Below are 20,314 nucleotides of genomic sequence, written 5' to 3'. Positions count from 1 at the left end.
TCACCAGTGTCTGACCACTTGGGTACGCTACTGGAAAATGCACTGGCTTGTAAGGACTTAATCCGAACGTAGTACTCTGTGGCAGTATGGCAAATCTCGGATCCGAGCTGGTAACCCCAAAATGGTACAATCAAGTCATCAATTTGGGCATGCCATCGATAAAGGTCGAGCACGATGCGTAAGTCTCACATGGAAACAAATCCTAGTAGAAGTTTGCCAGGGAAAGTAATCTGGTCGACAACAAGAAAGGAAGCAGTAAAGTCTCTACCTTGAATAGAAAAGGTGAGGGAAGTTGGACCTCGGACACGCAGGTGAGAACCAGCTACTCCACTAAGGGAGGACACATGAGTCGGTTCTACGAGAAGGACATGCCGTAACTGCTTATCCTTAAACAAACTAGATTTGATAATATTGACTTGCGCACCAGAGTCCATGAACAAATGAATGGGCGCATTATGAACAGATGCTTGCACTATAGGGCCTATCATTGCATTGGAAGTTATGTGCAAACAAAAAGGAGGGTTGTCATCAGAAAAGATTTGTTCCACTTCATCTCCAAAATCATTTACGTCAGAGATGTGTGAAGCAACATCAGCGGGATTGTCATTCTCGAGACTGCTTAAGGCTTCAAAGGAATTGTGAATGGGAATGGTGTACTCATTATCACCTACTGTCACCATGGGACAGTTTGACTGGGGCGCTCGAATTCCCCCAAATTCGAAGAATGAGCCTGGTTCTGGTTAGTCTGAGAACCACAATGTCTGTTTCCTCTCCTTGTTCTGCAGTTGGAATGGCCACAGAAAGATGTAGAGAGCATTGCATTCAGATGTGTCATGTCCATGTATTCTATCATAAGTACAGTACGGCAGATCTGACTGGTACTCATCATCAGTACGATGCCTCTTAGGGTGACTATCAGGACAATTAATTGCAATATGGCCATGGAAACCACAGTTGTAACAAGTCCACTGACTATGGTTACTGAATGTACTATGAATACTACGAGGTTTATAATGACTCTGTACACTGGTCCTTGGTGATTGCTGCAATGATTGACTACCACGATTTGTCGCTGTGGCGCAAACAAGAGGTGGTGCAGACTGAGGCATAGGTGTGAAATTACTTTTGATACACGGAAAAGTACCCTGGGGGCACAAGGAACGTACATGATTTAGGGCTGTAAGTGGTTCCATCATCACAGTTGGAGGATTAGCCTCATAAGCACATGGAAGCAGGTGGCATTCTTTGATTGCTCCAAAAGCTGCTATTTTAGCAAACGATGCTGTGGATGGCTTATCCTCGTCAGGGACAAAAGCAGAGGGCTGGGCAGCATTGATAAATGATGACAAAAGTTTATCTAATCTAACAGCAAATGCACGTAATGATTCATTAGTCATGGGTGTAGCATTCACGAGTTCCCTAAGAATGACATATGGATCAGCTGTTTTTACTGGTTATAAGGAAAGAATGAATCAGTTCCTCATATTGTGACCACTTAGTAAGATTCCTGAAGTCTCATATTTCAAGGAGATCAACAACGTGAACATCAGCAGGGGACCGATGAAGAGCTTCTTTCGCAAGTCTGATAAGACTTTCCTCTGAAGGAGGACCGTCAACTAGAGCATTAACACGAGAACAAATGGCAGTAAACCATGCTTCAAGACTATGTACATGGCCATTGAATAAAGGTAACGCATCAAGGGAATCACGAGTAAAACTATAGTGTCTTAGTTGGTCTGTCAGTCAATAATGAACTATGAGGACTGATGACAGGAGCAGCAGTAGCCTGAGAGGTCTCAGTGTCGCCATTCACTAAAGTATCACTTGAAGGTATGTGAGACATAATGGCAAAGAAGTTGCACAAAGACGAATAAGGCAAAAAAATAATGAATAATAAAATGACACAAAATGCTAAAATTGAAATAAGAGAGATGTAACTAATTCTGCAGAAGTAATAAAAAAATGTCTAAGATACACTGCAGGGCAAGATAAGGAAACACATTGAAATTTACAAGTAAAAATATTACTAGAGGCTGAATTAAATGCAAAATGAGCTGTCTGTACTCTTGCTAATAAAGAAATTAACTAAAGCAATGTAAAAAGTAAAAAATATAATCACTAAATTGTATGCAAAGAGAGATAACTGGGATATTTAAATATTTTCTAAGAGTGCATAAACAAAATTAAAATGTAAAGACAACATCAGGAAAAATAATAAAATGAAAAACAAGACACTCGAATAATAATGAACTGAGAATAACAATGCATAAAAATAATCAATAAAGAAAATAATTCACTGCAGAGCAAGTGCACTAAAATAAAGCACAGAAATAATCAATGCAACAATAAAAGTTACACTGGGAAAATGCAGGTTAAATAATAAAAATAAAAATATGAAAAAAAGACAACACTTTAACTCTTAATTGTAAATTAGACAAAACAATTTACTTAGAGTAAAGAAAACACTAAGTTAAAAAGAAGTAAAATTACACTAAGAGTGAATGTGTTCAAAGAAATATGAAAAATATGAATAAAAATAAAACAAGAAACAAAACTGGAAGTGTAACATTACAAGTGGCAGGGCACACACAACAAGGATTATACACTTATCAGTTATGTTCTTACAACAAAATCTTGCTGTGGCTGATACGACAAAAACTGCTCGCAAAAATAATGGTACACAAGTGTGCGAAAAGATCAAGGGAATGAGACACTGCTGGGCTTACGAAAAAAAAGTACACATAGAAATAAATGGATAATTTAGTATACTGGGGTGAATAGCACTGCATGAACTATAATATGGCAAATACTTGAGAATACAATGCTGAAAGAATACTAGATAAAAAAAATTGCATGAATTACTTCACACGGAGTGACTGATTGGGGTAAGGAATAAAATACTGCACACAAATAAAAAATACACTTCAACACTACAAAATAATACTACAGGCAGAGAGTAGCATAAAAAAAACATAAAAATGAAACACGAAAGATGAACGATAACACTGAAATATAATGCAAAAATAACGAGTCAAAGAAACACTGAAAACACAAGGCTTAGAGTACACAAGAAATTCATTGTAAATGTCTCACACACGCAAATGTCTTTATAAATGCAAGGCAACGTCTCTAAACAGAAAATTATCACTGAAGACGAAGAGGTGGTGACGGGTGATGATTCCTCCTACACTCACACTGTTGTGAAGAAATGTGCACATTCTAGGTGAACTACCCTAACTGGCTTTATCGTTGGTGCACAGCTACAATCTCTTGACCAATTATGTGGGCCAAAACAGTGCTAGGACCTGGTATAAGGGTGGAAAAAACCCACAGGTAGATGAGGCGGGTGGAGAAGGGAGCCTGGTTCGACTCCCTGGTGCACACACTCACCACTCACAAGAAAACTCCAGGTGGCTTAACTAAGCCACAATATGGCACAGGGATGGTGAAGACCACTCTTAGCATCCAACTGAGAGCACAAAGCGATATAGGAGACAATACTTCAGAGGAACTTATGTGGCTTACTTCTCTCTCTCAGCTGGGTTAGGAAGCTGGGTTGTCATGCTGGCTTAACCCACGACAATAGCTGACTGGAAGACGTATAACGATGCACACAGCATGAAGGAGCAGGTGGATGACAGGAGACAGGCTAGATGATAGGCTGAGGCAAGCTGACTGGCACTCATTCCCACAATCTGGCTTACTGGCTGGCTTAATTACAAAATCCGGGTCAACCCCTTGGAGATTGAAGCAATTAGCACACGAACTAAGCCAGGAAGCTTGAAAAATGGCTGCAACTGGTTTTCAGGCTGGAGGGACCAGTTGAGACTGGCAGACATGACCTCCGACCTGCCAGCACCCCACAAACAATCTTCTAACGTCTGACCTCTTCAAGGGGGCTCCTTGGCGTGGTGAAGAGGCTCTTGGTCTGAGGAATTAGACCTGTTAGTCTCCTTCCTCAGACTGAACCTAATCACCCCCAATCCCCCCTCCCTTATCCCATCCTCTCTTTTTCTTTTCCTCCTCCTCCTCACCCCTTCCTATTACCCATCTTCTTTTTTTTTCCACAGGCACGCTAGTTCCTGGGTAGGGGAAAGGGTACTGGGGTCCATCCCATTCCATTGAGGTTCTTGGCGGTGGTGTAGTTTGCCGTGGAATCTGGATCGCCTGGGGATGTCCCAATCCCTCTCCGGTCTCCCGGGGAGTGGCTTTGGGTATCTTTCTCCTGGGAAGTGGCTTTGGGTATCTTTTGGGCGACAGGTGTTTCTCTGGAGGCTGCCTTTCGGATTCCAGGGGTGGTGGCCAAAGAAAGTATGCTTTGTGGCAGATATCCGGCCGCCCTCTCTTTTGTCCACTGAGGTAGCTCGGCAGATGTAAGGTTGCTATCCCAGATTGCTGGTTTACTGGCATGATGGGTAGGGTATGGCACGGGTTCCATGCTGCATCTGCACTACTTGCGGTGCTGAGGTCCTCTTGGACGTGAAGGGAGATTTCTGGCCCTCTCATTCCTCCCAGGAACTATCCCTCCCCAGTCCCTCCTTTTTTTTATTTTTATTTTCTTCTTTCTTTTTTTTTCTTAAAAACAAAAAGAAAGAAGTAACCTAACCATGGAAGCCCTAGTCCACGAACCTGCTACTCCAAGACACCTTCTTGATACTGCACCCCGTTCTGACCCTGCCTCAAGACCACTCTTTGGACACTCCTAATGCCTCTGTACCTCCTGCCGGTGCTGTTTCCTCACCCGCTTCAGGTGCTGAGGTCTCGACTGACTCCTTCGATTTACCTGACCTCTGCTCTCCTTTGACTATGCTTCTGGCCTCTGCCTCTACGGTGCGGTGTGGCAATTTTTGAATCGCCGGCCCGTTCCACGTCGGACCAACTCTGGTCCAACTCCTAAACGCCAACGACAATTACCTGCTGATGATACTTCTCCACCTTCTCGTTCTTCTCAGAAAAGATCGACAAGTCCTGCACTCCCTTTCCACGTTCAGTTTCAGAATGCACAATGGACTAAATTCTTCACTTTACGACCGACTTCCTCTATTGCCTATCTTTCCAACCATAGTATTGGCAAGGCACTCCTATGCCACGTTGGTAAAGATATTTCTTTTCATGCTCTTAAGAGCAGTACGTGCATTATCACTACAGAATGCTACCCAAGCTCATGATCTTTCTCTTCTTTCCCATATCGATACTGTTCCTGTCACTATTGAAAAACATCATTCCCTCAATTCTTGTAGTGGTACCGTCATTCTGCCCCATACCATAGTTCAACAAAATTTCCAGACATGTGGCAATGACATTCTTGAACAGCTGGAACTCCAAGATCTCCCAATCCTCAAGGTAGACACTTATGTTCTTCCTGCCCGCGGGCAGAGACAATACCCTAGCAATGTGGCTCGTTTAACTTTTGACAGCCATGAACTCCCATCCTCAGTTTATGTAGCAGGACATCGGTTACAAGTTCGAAAGGTGATCCCTACACTGCATAAGTGTAGAAATTGCTGGCGATTTGGCCATCCAGCGAAATATTGCAGATCTATAGCTGAATGCCCAGCCTGTGGTGCCGATGACCATTCTAATATGTCTTGCAATCGACCTCCCTCTTGCCTTAATTGTCATGTACTCTCGCCATTGCCAAGTCTACTTAAATGAGCAGGAAATCCGTTTCTCATCTCCGCCTCCAAGGAAGACTACCTTGTGCTTCTTATTCCTGTGTTTCAAAACGTCCCCCCACTTCTGGGGTCCCACCTTCTACACCCACCTCTGCGGTTACCTCTCCCATAGTCACTCCTGTATCTAATTCTTTTGCTGTCCTGGGCTCAGACATCCCTACTTCAATGTCTCAGTCTGTTCTCGCTTCTTCGTGTTCTCCCTCACAAGCCTGGGTATCGACGAGATCTCCTACGACACCTCCACCTCCTCCCAATCGCCCCTCTACTTCTCAGAAGTCAAAAAAAGGTCCTTTAACCCCTCCTTCCCTTCTTCCACCTCATTTTACCTCCCCTGTCTCTGTACCTGGTTCTTCCCCTCTCACTGGCTCTGTTACAAGTGTAGAGGTTCACCCTCCTCGTGGTACTGTACCTTCCTCCCCTGTTCCCTCCCAAGTTTCTTCCTCTTCTGCCACCTCCCAGGTTTCTGCCTCTTCTGTCCCCTTCCACACTTCTCCAGTTCCCTCCACCCTTTCGCCCCCCCCTACCTTGGTACAGTCCATTACAGTTCCAATCTTTACTCATCCTCCCCCTACCATCTCCAATATTGTCTCCCATACGATGTATCTGAATTCCGAAACACTTGAAGCAATCTCTGAATATATTGCAGAGACCAAACCATCAATGGACACTGATCCACCCTCTGTTCCTTCTCTCTCCTCTCCTCCATCTGTGCAACTCCTTTCTTCGCAGCGCACCGTTCCTTCGCTGCTTGAACGTTTTCCACTGCCTCTGCATAAGGACTTTTCTAACCCCTCTAGTCTGTAGGAACCCTTACCTGCAGATTTCAGGTATCTTTATCCTTGCCAATCATGGCCTATTTACAGTGGAATATATGCGGCCTCAGGGGTAATCGGGGTGAGCTTCAGATGTTACTCTCCCAGTTTTCCCCTGTTGGTGTTTGCTTACAGGAACCAAAATTACACTCTGCTGTTATCTATCCCATCTCAGGCTATAATTTATTGTATTCTTCAGATCCTTTTCCTGATGGGACCTTTAATGAAAGTGCCCCTCTTCTATGCACTGATATTCCATACCATCAGCTATTTATTCGTACTTCGCTGCATTACACAGCAGCCCGTATCCACTTGCATGGGTGGTATATGCTCTGTTCTTTGTATCTCTCTCCTTCTCGAGCATTATCTATTCTGGATAATGCCTTTCTTGTTTCGTCATTACTGCCACCCAGGGCCAGATTAAGAAGTCTCTGTGCCCTAGGCTATTCAGATTGGCAGGGCCCCTTTGAGTTACAGGTAAGCGAAGCGACCCCTTCCAGCTTGGGGGTGGGGGGGGAGGTCGGTGTGAACCTGTTTCAGGTCTAATTAAATACATTCTGGCTATTTAGATTAAATTTAATAGGGAAAGTACATCAAGACAACCAAAACCATTTACCAACAGCCATTATAACTATCTTGGTTAGGTTTATTTATTTTTATTTTATTTTATTTTATTATTTATTTTTGTTTTGATTAATTTTTAAAAATCAGTTTTACTCTCCAAACACTTGAACTTTTTAGGTAGGGACCCCTTTGCACTTGCACCATGTGCGCAGTCTTGGATGAGTCCCTGAACCCCTTGGACCGCGGGGCCCACAAATGCGCGGGGCCCTAGGCAAATGCCTAGTTTGCCTATGCGGTAATCCGGCCCTGCCGCCACCGCTTCTGTTACTTGGCGATTTTAATGCCCATCATTTCCTCTGGGGGGTCTCACTGTGATTCCCGTGGCATTCAGTTAGAGGCTTTTCTTGCTACCCACTCCCTCCATGTTTTAAATACAGGTACTCGCACCCATTTTGATCCTCAGACTCACTCTCTTGCATCGATCTCTCAGTCTGCTCTTCCTCCGTCGCATTAGACTTCACCAGGTCTGTTCTCCTGGATTTACATGACAGCGATCATTTCCCAATCATTCTTCCCCTTCATATCGTATCCCACGCTGGCAATTTGATCAGGCAAAATGGAACCTTTACTCGCAACTAACTGTTTTTAGTGAGGTTCCTTCTTCATCCTCCATTGATGAGCTTTTACACCTCTTCTCATCCAGTTTTAACCACAGCTTCTCATTCTATACCCCAAACTTTGGGCAGGCATTCTCGGAAATGCGTGCCTTGGTGGTCTCCTGCTTGTGCTCGTGCAGTATGTTTGAAACGCGCTGCGTGGGGCAGGTACCAGTACGGAGAGACTTCTTGATTTTAAACAGAAGCGTGTGATTGCTCGCCATGTCATCCGTGACGCTAAACGCACTTGCTGGTGAGATTGTCTCCACGATCATCTCTGCTTCCTCTATGAGTGCAGTCTGGAAAAAAGTACGAAAACTGAGTGGTAAACATTCTCCTGACCCGGCTCCTGTTCTGCGGGTTGCCGGTGTTATAGTAAACCCACTAGATGTTGCCAATGAAATTGGCAATCATCTGGTCCATATTTCTCAGGGGCTCCATCTATGCCCCTCGTTTCTTTCCTCAAAGTCTGCCAGAAAGTTAGCACCCTTGGAGTTTTCTTCTCTCAGAGAAGAACAGTACAGTGGACCCCCGCATAACGATGGCATCACATAGCGATTAATCCGCATACCGCTTGCTTTAATCGCAAAAATTTTGCCTCGCATACCGCTTAAAAACCCGCTCGCCGATTTTCGTCCGAGACGTGTCCAATGTGTGGCCTCAGCCACGCTCACATGTTCCGCCGGTGGCATTGTTTACCAGCCAGCCTCCGCGGTAACATGGAAGCATACAATCGGAATATTTCGTATTATTACAGTGTTTTTGGTGCTTTTTCTGGAAAATAAGTGACCATGGGCCCCAAGAAAGCTTCTAGTGCCAACCCTACAGCAATAAGGGTGAGAATTACAATAGAGATGAAGAAAAAGATCATTGATAAGTATGAAAGTGGAGTGCGTGTCTCCGAGCTGGCCAGGTTGTATAATAAACCCCAATCAACCATCGCTACTATTGGTGGTACAGCTGCTGCTGCTGCTGCTGCTGCTGCTGCACTGTCAGCTGCTGCTGCTGCTGTAGCATCGTCTGCTGCTGCTGTAACATCGTCTGTTGCTGCTGTAGCATCGTCTGTTGCTGCTGTACCACCGTCAGCTGCTGCTGCTGTAACATCGTCTGTTGCTGCTGTAGCATCGTCTGTTGCTGCTGTACCACCGTCAGCTGCTGCTGCTGCTGTAGCATCATCTGCTGCTGCTGTAGCATCGTCTGCTGCTGCTGTAGCATCGTCTGCTGCTGCTGTAGCATCGTCTGTTGCTGCTGTACCACCGTCAGCTGCTGCTGCTGCTGCTGCTGTAGCACCGTTGTTGGTGTGGCTTATTGAGAATACCAAGAAACAATTAACCCCAGAGGATTTGCCACCCAGGATAACCCAAAAAAGTCAGTGTCATCGAAGACTAACTTATTTCCATTGGGGTCCTTAATCTTGTCTCCCAGGATGCAACCCACACAAGTCGACTAACACCCAGGTGAACAGGGAAAAATGCCTGGAACTAGTGCTCATATTGGTGAATTTAAAGCCAGCAAAGGTTGGTTTGAGAGATTTAAGAATCGTAGTGGCATACACAGTGTGATAAGGCCTGTTCTGGAAGAAAATGCCAAACAGGACCTACAGTACTCAGGAGGAAAAGGCACTCCCAGGACACAGTGTCTCATCAGTCATTGCTGCATCTTCAATAAAGGTAAGTGTCATTTATTCTTCATTTAGTAGACTAGTACATGCACAATATATACTGTGCATGTACTACTCTACTATTGTGCATGTATCCTTCTCTTTGTGTGTGGGAAAATGTATATTTCATGTGGTAAATTTTTTTTTTTTCATACTTTTGGGTGTCTTGCACGGATTAATTTGATTTCCATTATTTCTTATGGGGAAAATTCATTCGCATACCGATTATTTCGCATAACAATTACCCCTCTTGCACGGATTAAAATCGTTATGCGGGGGTCCACTGTATAATGTGCCTTTTACACTTCAAGAACTGGAGGCAACACACTCAGCTTGCCGATCACTGGCAGCTGGGCCCGACGACATTCATATTCGTATGCTACAACATTTACATCAGTCAGCCCTTGCAGTCCTATTATGCCTTTTCAATCTTATCTGGTCACAAGGAGTTCTTCCACAGCCGTGGAAATCTGCCATTGTTCTCCCTTTCCGCAAACCGGGTACTACGGGACATGAAGCCTCCCACTATTGTCCCATTGTTCTTACCAGTGCAGTTTGCAAAGTGATGGAACACCTGGTAAATAGACATTTAGTGTGGTATTTAGAGACGCACAACAGTCTCTCCACTCGTCAATATGGCTTTCGTAAGGGACGTTCTACCATAGACTCCTTACTATGCTTGGATACATATGTTCGTAATGGGAATAACCACTCAGTTATTGCCATATTTTTTGACCTTGAGAAGGCATATGACACAGCTTGGAGGCATAATATTTTGACCCAAGCCTCCGAGGCAATCTACCATCGTTCTTTAAGAACTTTTTAACTGACAGACATTTCTGTGTTCGGGTTAATAATGTGCTCTCCCTGTACTTTATCCAAGCTGAAGGTGTCCCCCAGGGATGTGTTTTGAGCACAACACTTTTTCTCCTTGCTATAAATGATTTGACCTCTAGTCTTCCATCAAATATTTGGTCATCACTGTGTTGATGACTTTGCTATTGCCTGTGTAGGCGCTGTCACCTCATTACAGTTTCTCTCCAGCATGCGGTCGACCTTGTTTCCAGTTGGGCCACCACACATGGGTTTAAATTTTCCAGCACCAAAACTCACCAAATTACTTTCACTAGACGCTCTGTCATCTCCGATCATCCTTTGTACCTCTATGGCTCCTGTATCCCTGAACGTGATACAGTCAGGTTTCTGGGCCTCCTCTTTGACATAGGTTATCCTGAAAACCTCACATTACCTCTCTAAAGGCAACTTGTCACAGCCGGCTGAACCTTCTTAAAACCCTTGCTCATCTTTCATGGGGAGCTGATCATCAAACTTTCCTTCGCCTACATTCCACCCTCATTTTATCGAAACTTGATTATGGTGACCAGATCTATTCAGCGGCCTCTCCTGCTACTCTCTCTAGCCTAGCCTTAACCTCATTCATCACCAAGGATTACATTTATGCCTTGGTGATTTTTGCTCTTCCTCTGTTGAGAGCCTCTATGCAGAAGTGTTCCATCCTCATCCGATCGTCGTGATGCTCATTGCCTTCGCTACTATGTACACTCTCATGATCTCTGCAATCCTTCCATTTATAGAATGGTCACTTGTGCTTTATAGTAACCTGTTTACATTAATGTTTTATCACTGATTTCATCATTGCTTAGTTAATCTTAAGTTAATTTTAAGCCAGCCCGTAATGCTATGCATAGTATAAGTGGCTTTGGCATACTGCTCTTACCTGTATTTGTTGTACCTCTGTATGTGTGCTCAAATCATTCTTTATTTGTTCGCTACACTTTCACTCGTCTTCTCTTCAATTACCACCTTTCTATGTTCATGTAGCATCTCACTTTTCCCTACCCCCCTGGAAGTTCCAGCTGTTCAAGTCTGTTCTTTCTCTCTCCCTTGCTCGAAAGCCCAACTATCTACGGTCGCTTCCCGCTCTTTTTCTTGACGACTTCCACTCTCATTCTCATGCCATTGCAGTGTACACAGATGGCTCTAAGTCTTCTGATGGGGTAGGATTCGCAGCAGCGCTTCCGGACAGCGTCGTACAAGGACATTTACTATCTTCGGCTAGTATTTTTACTGCTGAATTGTATGCCATTCTTGCAGCACTTATCCGTATTGCATCTATGCCTGTGTCATCATTTGTGGTTGTCTCAGACTCCCTTAGTGCTTTACAGGTTATACAGAAATTTGATACACCTCACCCCATAGTCCTCCGTATCGAACTTTGGCTATGCTACATCTTTACCAAGCATAAAGATATTGTTTTTTGTTGGGTCTCTGGTCATGTTGACGTACAGGGCAATGAACAGGCAGACACTGCTGCGCGGTCAGCAGTACATGGCCTACCAGTTTCATATAGAGGTATTCCATTTACAGACTATTTTGCTGCAATAGCTACCCACCTTCACACCCGTTGGCAACAACTTTGGTCTACTATGCTCGGTAACAAACTTCAGTCTATTAAACCGAGTATAGGTTACTGGCCATCTTCTTGTCACCACTGTCGAGGTTGGGAGACTACTCTCTCCCGTCTTCACATTGGCCATACTCGTCTTTCTCACGGAGAGGCGCCCGGCTCCTCTCTGTGAGAATTGTCAGGTTCCATTATCAGTCAACCACATTCTGTTAGACTGCCCACTTTATCAAGGAGCATGCAGAATCTACCTCCGTCTTCGTCTTCGCTCTGCTGCTCTCTCTTTACCTTCCCTTCTCACTGATGGACCCACCTTTCATCCGGACTCTCTCATTGACTTTTTGACAACAACTGACTTACTTCATAAACTCTGATACCTTCAGCCCTTTCTACGTCAATCTCTTGCTACCCTCTACCCCTGCACTATCCCCTGCCCCGCTGTTTTCTGTAACCTACTGGTCATCCCTCCCCCCTTCTGCCGCCCAATACCCTCGCTTCCTTCCCTACCCTGCAGCGCTGTATAGCCCTTGTGGCTTAGCACTTCTTTTTGATAATAATTCTAACGTCTGAAATACCTGTAAATCCATGCCCACAAGCTGCCACCAATTTGTCATGTGGGGGTTCGATAACATGGATTGGGTAAGAACACTCACATAGGCTGGTTAGTACGTATAATTATAACAAAGTATGGAAAGCACAGGCCCTCTCTGCTCTCTATCTTAAAACTGACTCACCAGTAAAGCCTAGGGGTGAGTGATGTTCAAAAACATGCCATGGTCAGCTGCAATGTGAATAACAGTCAGTGATTCACACAGACGGTTGGTAGTCATACTACTGGTTACTGGTAACTGGTACTACTGGGAACTGATACTACTGAGAGAATGTATGCGGTACAAGCAGGCCCCGCTTTACAGAGCTTCACTTTAAAGTGTTTTACTACTGCAGCAGTTTTCATTTTACCCATTCTTTGTTTATTCTGGCTTCCTACAATAAATATATTCACTACTATGAGCTTAGGACAAAAATATTTTAACCCCTTCAGGGTCCAAGGCCAAAATCTGAAGTGGTGCTCCAGTGTCCATGAAATTTTGAAAAAAAAAAAAAAAAAAAAAAAATTCTTACAGAATTAAAGAGTATATTTTTGTGAAGGTAGTAAGGCAAAAAAAAAAAAAAAAAATTCCTGATCAGTACTTACCGAGATACAGCGGCGGTAAGTTGACCCAAAATGACCGGGTGGCGGCAACATCAGTGACTTCAGCAAAATCCCATTTTTTTATTTTACGCTTTTTATACTTTTTTCTTTTCTTTCCTAATTTTTTTCTTTTTCTAGTAACATTTGTGGCCTGTGAGACCAGTATAATGTATATTGTATTAGTGTACACTCATTGTATTCAACACAATAACTGCACTAATTTATCATTATATTGTTTACAAGTTTATTGTAAACAAAATGATGAAAATATTAGTGCAGTTATTGTGTTGAATACAATGGTATCATATAGTACCATATGGTGCCATAGGGTGCAATTGTAGCATATGGTACAATATGGTACAATGGCACATGATACAATGGTACCATATGGTACAATGGTGCCATATGGTGTAATGGTACCATATGCAATGGTACCATACAGTACAATGATACCATATGGTTCATTGCACCATATGGTACTGTTGTATTCAACACAATAAACACACTAATATTTTCATTATTATTTTGTTTACAATAGTTGTTTACAACAAAAATATGCAAAAATGTATATTAGTAATGTTCTACAGGTCCTCCATCACAAATCCGGCATCATTGGGACCTGTAGTGTGCCGGATTACTGAGTTTGCCGAATTACAGAGTGGTTAAGTCTGAATACACTTAATAAAATTAACCAACTTGACTTAAACAGTTCATTGAACATCGGCAAAAATCGAACATTTCCGCTACTTTGAGCTCAATTTCAAAGTACTTTTCATCATGAAAGCAATCAAAATCATGTCTATTTCTGTAATATATCTTCCATTATATCAAATGAGTCCAAAAAATGAGAATACAACCATAAAAACCATACTAAAATATACTGCAAAGAGGCGGCTAATGGCTGAGAAGTGAATTCCCTTATTTATTGTCCGTCATCATACATTGCCCAAGTTTCAATGAGATAGACCAACAAACAACCGAGAAAAAAAATATTTACCAAAAATCATATATGGCAAGCCCAAGCCAGGTACTGGAAATAAGTCACTTTGTCTGACTTTTCTGGGTTATCCTAGGTTTTCTATACATACACTTCTATGTATGATAATCTACGTAACTGTATTTGTGTATACCTGAATAAACTTATTTACTTCAACCTCTTCAAGGGGGGCTCCTTGGCGTGGTGAAGAGGCTCTTGGTCTGAGGAATTAGCCCTGTCGGTCTTCTTCCTCAGACCGAACCTAATTACCCCCCATTCTCCCCTCCCCTATCCCATCCTCCCCATCCTCCCCTTTTTCCATTCCTCCTCCTCCTCCTCACCCCTCCCTTTTGCCCTTCCTCTTTTTAGCCTTCGTGATTTCTCCCACAGGCGCGCTAGTTCCTAGGTAGGGGAAAGGACACCGGGGTCCATCCCATTCCGTTGAGGTTTCTTGGCGGTGGCGTAGTTTGCCGTGGAATCTGGATTGCCTAGGGATGTCCCGATCCCTCTCCGGTATCCCGGAGTGGCTTTGGGTGTCTTTTGGGCGACGGGTGTATCTCTGGAAGCCACCTTTCGGATTCCGGGGGTGGTGGCTGAAGGAGGTATGCTTTGTGGCGGATATCCGGCCGCCCTCTCTTTTGTCCACCGAGGTAGCTCGGCAGATGTGAGGTTGCTATCCCCGATTGCTGGTTTACTGGCATGAAGGGTAGGGTATGGCACGGGTTCCATGCTGCATCTGCGCTACTAGCGGTGTCGAGTCCTCTTGGGCGCGGAGGGGGATTTCCGGCCCTTTCATTCCTCCTGGGAACTATTCCTCCCCGCTCCCCCCTTTTTTTATTCTTTTTTTTATTTTTATTTTATTTTCTTCTTTCTTTTTTTTTCTTAAAAACAAAAAGCAAAGGAGTAACCTAACCATGGCAGCCCTAGTCCATGAAACCACTACCCCCGGGCCCCTTCTTGATACCGCACCCCATTCTGACCCTGCCTTGTGTTTAGACCACTCTTCGGACACTCCTGATGCCCCTGTACCTCTTGCTGGTGCTGTTTCCTCACCCGCTTCAGGTACCGGGGCTTCGACTGACTCCTTCGATTTGTCTGAACTCCGCTCTCCTTTGACTATGCTTCCGGCTTCTCCCTCTACGGTACGGCAATTTTCGAATCGCCCACCCATTTCCTGCCGGACCAACTCCGGTCCTACTCCTAAACGCCAACGTCAATCTCCTGATGATGCTCCGTCGTTACCTTCCCATTCTACTCGGAAACGACCGACACGTCAAGCACTCCCTCTCCACGCTCAGTTTCGGACCACACAATGGACTAAATTCTTTACTTTAAGACCAACTTCTTCTTCTGCCTACCTTTCTGACCATAGTATTGCCAAAGCGCTCCTGCGTCATGTTGGCAGAGATATTTCATTTCACGCTCTCAAGAGCGGTACACGCATCGTCACTGTCCAGAATGCTACCCAAGCTCATGATCTTTCTCTCCTTTCGAATATCGATACTACTCCTATCACTATTGAAAAACATCTTTCTCTCAATTCTTGTAGTGGTACTGTCATTCTGCCCCATACCATAGTCCAACAGAATTTCCAGTCATGTGGCAATGACATTTTTGAACAGCTGGAACTCCAGGATCTCCCAATCCTCAAAGTAGACACTTATGTCCTTCCTGCCCGGGGGCGGAGACGTTACCCTTGCAATGTGGCCCGTTTAACTTTTGACAGCCGAGAACTCCCGTCCTCTGTATATGTCGCGGGACATCGGTTACAAGTTCGAAAGGTGATACCTACACCGCAACAATGTAGAAATTGCTGGCGTTTTGGTCACCCAGCGAAATATTGCAGATCTATGGCCGAATGCCCAGTCTGTGGTGCCGACAACCATTCTAATACATCTTGCAGTCAACCTCCATCTTGCCTTAATTGTAATGAAGCTCACCCTTCGTACTCCCGCCGTTGCCAGGTCTACTTAAATGAACGTGAAATCCGTTGCCTCAAAGAGGCAGAAGGTCTCCCTTATGCTATGGCAGTTACTCATCTCCGCCTCCAAGGGAGACTACCCCATGTTTCTTATTCTCGTGTTTCCAAACGTCCCCCCACTTCTGGGGTCCCATCTTCTGCAGCCTCCTCTGTTGTTACCCCTCCCATAGCCACTACGGCATCTAATCCTTTTGCTGTCCTTGGCTCTGACGTCCCGACTACAACTCAGTCTGTTCTCACATCTTCGCGTCCTTCCTCACAAGCCCCAGTATCGACAAGACCTCGTACGACACCTAATACCAATCGCCCCTCTACTCAGAAGTCCAAAAAATCCACATTGCTCAAATCTTCTTTGCCCCTTCCTTCCCTTCTTCCACCTCCACACGTTACCTTTCCAGTCTCTGTACCTAGTTCTTCCCCTCTCTCTGGCTCTATTACAAGTGTGGAGATTCACCCTCCTCCTCGTACTATGCCTTCCACCCCCGTCCCCTCCCAAGTTTCTCCCTCTTCTGTCACCTCCCAGGTTTCTACCTCTTCTGTCCCCCCCCACACTTCATCTCCAGTCCCTTACACTTTTCCCTCCCCCTCTACTTTGGTACAGTCCATTACTGTCCCAATCTTTACTCACCCTCCTCCTCCTATCTCCAATATGGTTTCCCATACATCTTTGAATTCAGAAACACTTGAAGCCATTTCAGAATATATTGCAGAGACTAAACCTTCAATGGACACTGATTCACTTCCTGTTCCTTCTCTTCCCTCTCCTCCATCTTCACAACCCCATTCTTCGCAACGCTCCGTTCCTTCGCTACTTGAACATCTTCCAATGCCACCACACGTTGACTTTTCTAACCCCTCTAGTCCGTAGGTGCCTTTACCTACAGTTTCCTGATATTTTCTTCATCGCCAATCATGGCCTATTTACAGTGAAATATCCGCGGCCTCAGGGGTAATCGGGGTGAGCTTCAGATGTTGCTTTCCAGGTTTTCCCCTGTTGGTGCTTGCTTACAAGAACCAAAATTACACTCGGCTGTTTTCCAACCTATCTCAGGCTATAATTTATTGTATTCTTCGGATCCTTTCTCAGATGGGACCTTTAATGAAAGTGCCCTTCTTCTACGCAATGATATTCCGTACTGTCAACTATTTGTCCATACCTCGCTGCATTACACTGCAGCCCGTATCCACTTGAATAAGTGGTTTACAATATGTTCTTTATATCTCTCTCCTTCTCGAGCATTTTCTATCCCAGACTTTGCCTTTCTTGTTTCATCCTTACCACCACCACTTCTGTTACTTGGTGATTTTAATGCCCACCATTTCCTCTGGGGGGGGGTCTCATTGTGACTCACGTGGCATTCAGTTGGAGGCTTTTCTTGCCTCTCACCCCCTCCATGTTTTAAATACGGGTACTCCCACCCATTTTGATCCTCGTACTCATACTCTCTCTTGCATCGATCTATCAGTCTGCTCTTCCTCCACTGCACTAGACTTCACCTGGTCTGTTCTACCAGACTTACATGACAGCGATCATTTTCCGATCATTCTTACTTCTCCTTCCTATTCACCACCTTCCCGTAGCCCTCGCTGGCAATTTGATCGGGCAAATTGGGATCTTTACTCACACCTCACTGCTTTTAGTGAGGTTCCTTCTTCATCCTCCATTGATGAGCTCCTACACATCTTCTCGACATCAGTTTATACCGCAGCTTCTCATTCTATACCCCAAACCTCAGGCAGGCATTCTCAGAAGTGCGTGCCTTGGTGGTCTCCTGCTTGTGCTCGTGCAGTACGTTTGAAACGTGCTGCATGGGGCAGGTACCGGTACAATAGAACCGCTGAGAGACTTGTTGATTTTAAGCAGAAGCGTGCGATCGCTCGCCGTGTCATCCGTGAAGCTAAACGCACTTGTTGGCGAGACTATGTTTCCACCATCACCTCTGCTTCTTCTATGAGTGCAGTCTGGAAAAAAGTGAGGAAATTGAGTGGTAAATACTCTCCTGACCCGGCTCCTGTTCTACGGGTCACTGGTGTTGATATAGCAAACCCTCTCGACGTTGCCATTGAACTTGGCACACATCTGGTCCGTATTTCCCGAGGGCTCCATCTATGCCCCTCGTTTCTTTCCTCAAAGTCTGCCAGAGAGTTAGTACCCTTGGACTTTTCTTCTCTCGGAGAAGAACAGTATAATGTGCCTTTTACACTTCAAGAACTGGAGGCAACGCTCTCAGCTTGCCGATCATCGGCAGCTGGGCCTGATGACATTCATATTCGTATGTTACAACATTTACATCGGTCAGCCCTTGTAGTCCTCTTACACCTCTTCAATCTTATTTGGGCACAAGGAGTTCTTCCCCAGCTGTGGAAATCTGCCATTGTTCTCCCTTTCCGCAAACCGGGTACTACAGGACATGATGCCTCCCACTATCGCCCCATCGCTCTTACAAGTGCAGTTTGCAAAGTGATGGAACGCCTCGTAAATCGACGTTTAATGTGGTATTTAGAGACTCACAACAGTCTCTCCGCTAGTCAATATGGCTTTCGTAAGGGTCGTTCTACCATAGACCCCTTACTACGCTTGGATACGTATGTTCGTAATGCCTTTGCGAATAATCACTCAGTTATTGCCATATTTTTTGACCTTGAGAAGGCATATGACACAACTTGGAGGTATAATATTTTGGCCCAGGCCCATTCCTTAGGCCTCCGAGGCAATCTACCATCCTTCCTTAAGAACTTTTTAACTGACAGACATTTCCGTGTTCGAGTCAATAATGTTCTTTCCCCGGACTTCGTCCAAGCTGAAGGTGTCCCTCAGGGATGTGTTCTAAGCACAACACTTTTTCTCCTTGCTATAAATGATTTGGCCTCTGTTCTTCCACCCAATATTTGGTCATCACTCTATGTTGATGACTTCGCTATTGCTTGTGCAGGCGCTGACTGTCACCTTATTGCAGTTTCTCTCCAGCATGCGGTCGACCGTGTTTCCACTTGGGCCACCACACATGGATTTAAATTTTCAAGTACCAAAACTCACCAAATTACTTTCACTAGACGCTCTGTTATCTCCGATCATCCTTTGTATCTCTATGGCTCCCGTATCCCCGAACGTGATACAGTCAGGTTTCTAGGCCTTCTCTTTGACCGTCGGTTAACCTGGAAACCTCACATTACCTCTCTGAAGGCAACTTGTCACAGCCGGCTAAACCTTCTTAAAGCCCTTGCTCATCTTTCCTGGGGAGCTGATCGTCGAACTCTGCTTCGCCTACATTCAGCCCTCGTTTTATCGAAACTCGATTATGGTGACCAGATTTATTCCGCGGCCTCTCCTGCTACTCTCTCTAGCCTTAACTCTATCCATCACCAAGGCTTACGTTTGTGCCTTGGTGCTTTTCGCTCTTCCCCTGTTGAGAGCCTCTATACAGAAGCAAATGTTCCATCCTTGTCTGATCGCCGTGATGCCCATTGCCTTCGTTACTATGTACGCTCTCACGATCTACACAATCCTTCCATTTATAGAATGGTCACCGATATTAGTAGACATTCTTTATTCGTTCGCCGCCCCTGTTTGCTCCGTCCCTTTTCTCTTCGCCTACATTCACTCTTGTCTTCCCTTCAGTTACCACCTTTATATGTTCATGTAGCATCTCACTTTTCCCTGCCCCCCTGGGAAGTTCCAGCTGTTCGGGTCTGTTCTTTCTCACTCCCTTGCTCGAAAGCTCAACTGCCTACGGTGGCTTCCCGCTCTCTTTTTCTTGATCACTTCCACTCCCATTCTCATGCCACCGCTGTGTACACAGATGGCTCTAAGTCTTCAGACGGCGTCGGATTCGCAGCAGTGTTTCCGGACAGCGTCGTACGAGGGCATTTACTATCTTCAGCTAGCATTTTTACTGCTGAACTGTATGCCATTCTTGCAGCACTTATTCGTATTGCATCTATGCCTGTGTCATCATTTGTAGTAGTCTCAGACTCCCTTAGTGCTCTACAGGCTATACGAAAATTTGATACATCTCATCCCCTAGTTCTCCGTATCCAACTTTGGCTACGCCGTATCTCTACCAAACATAAAGATATTGTTTTTTGTTGGGTCCCTGGTCATGTCGACGTACAGGGCAATGAACAGGCAGACACTGCTGCGCGGTCAGCAGTATATGACCTACCAATTTCCTATCGAGGTGTTCCATTTCTGGACTATTTTGCTGCAATAGCTACCCACCTTCGCACCCGTTGGCAACAACGTTGGTCAACTCTGCTCGGTAACAAACTTCATTCTATTAAACCGAGCATAGGTTACTGGCCGTCTTCTTGTCATCAGTGCCGAAGTTGGGAGACCACTCTCTCCCGCCTTCGCATTGGCCACACTCGTCTTA

The sequence above is a fragment of the Cherax quadricarinatus genome, chromosome 23 (assembly GCF_038502225.1).
Source record: "Cherax quadricarinatus isolate ZL_2023a chromosome 23, ASM3850222v1, whole genome shotgun sequence".
NCBI lineage: Eukaryota > Metazoa > Arthropoda > Malacostraca > Decapoda > Parastacidae > Cherax > Cherax quadricarinatus.
Note: the sequence above shows the minus strand (reverse complement) of the source record.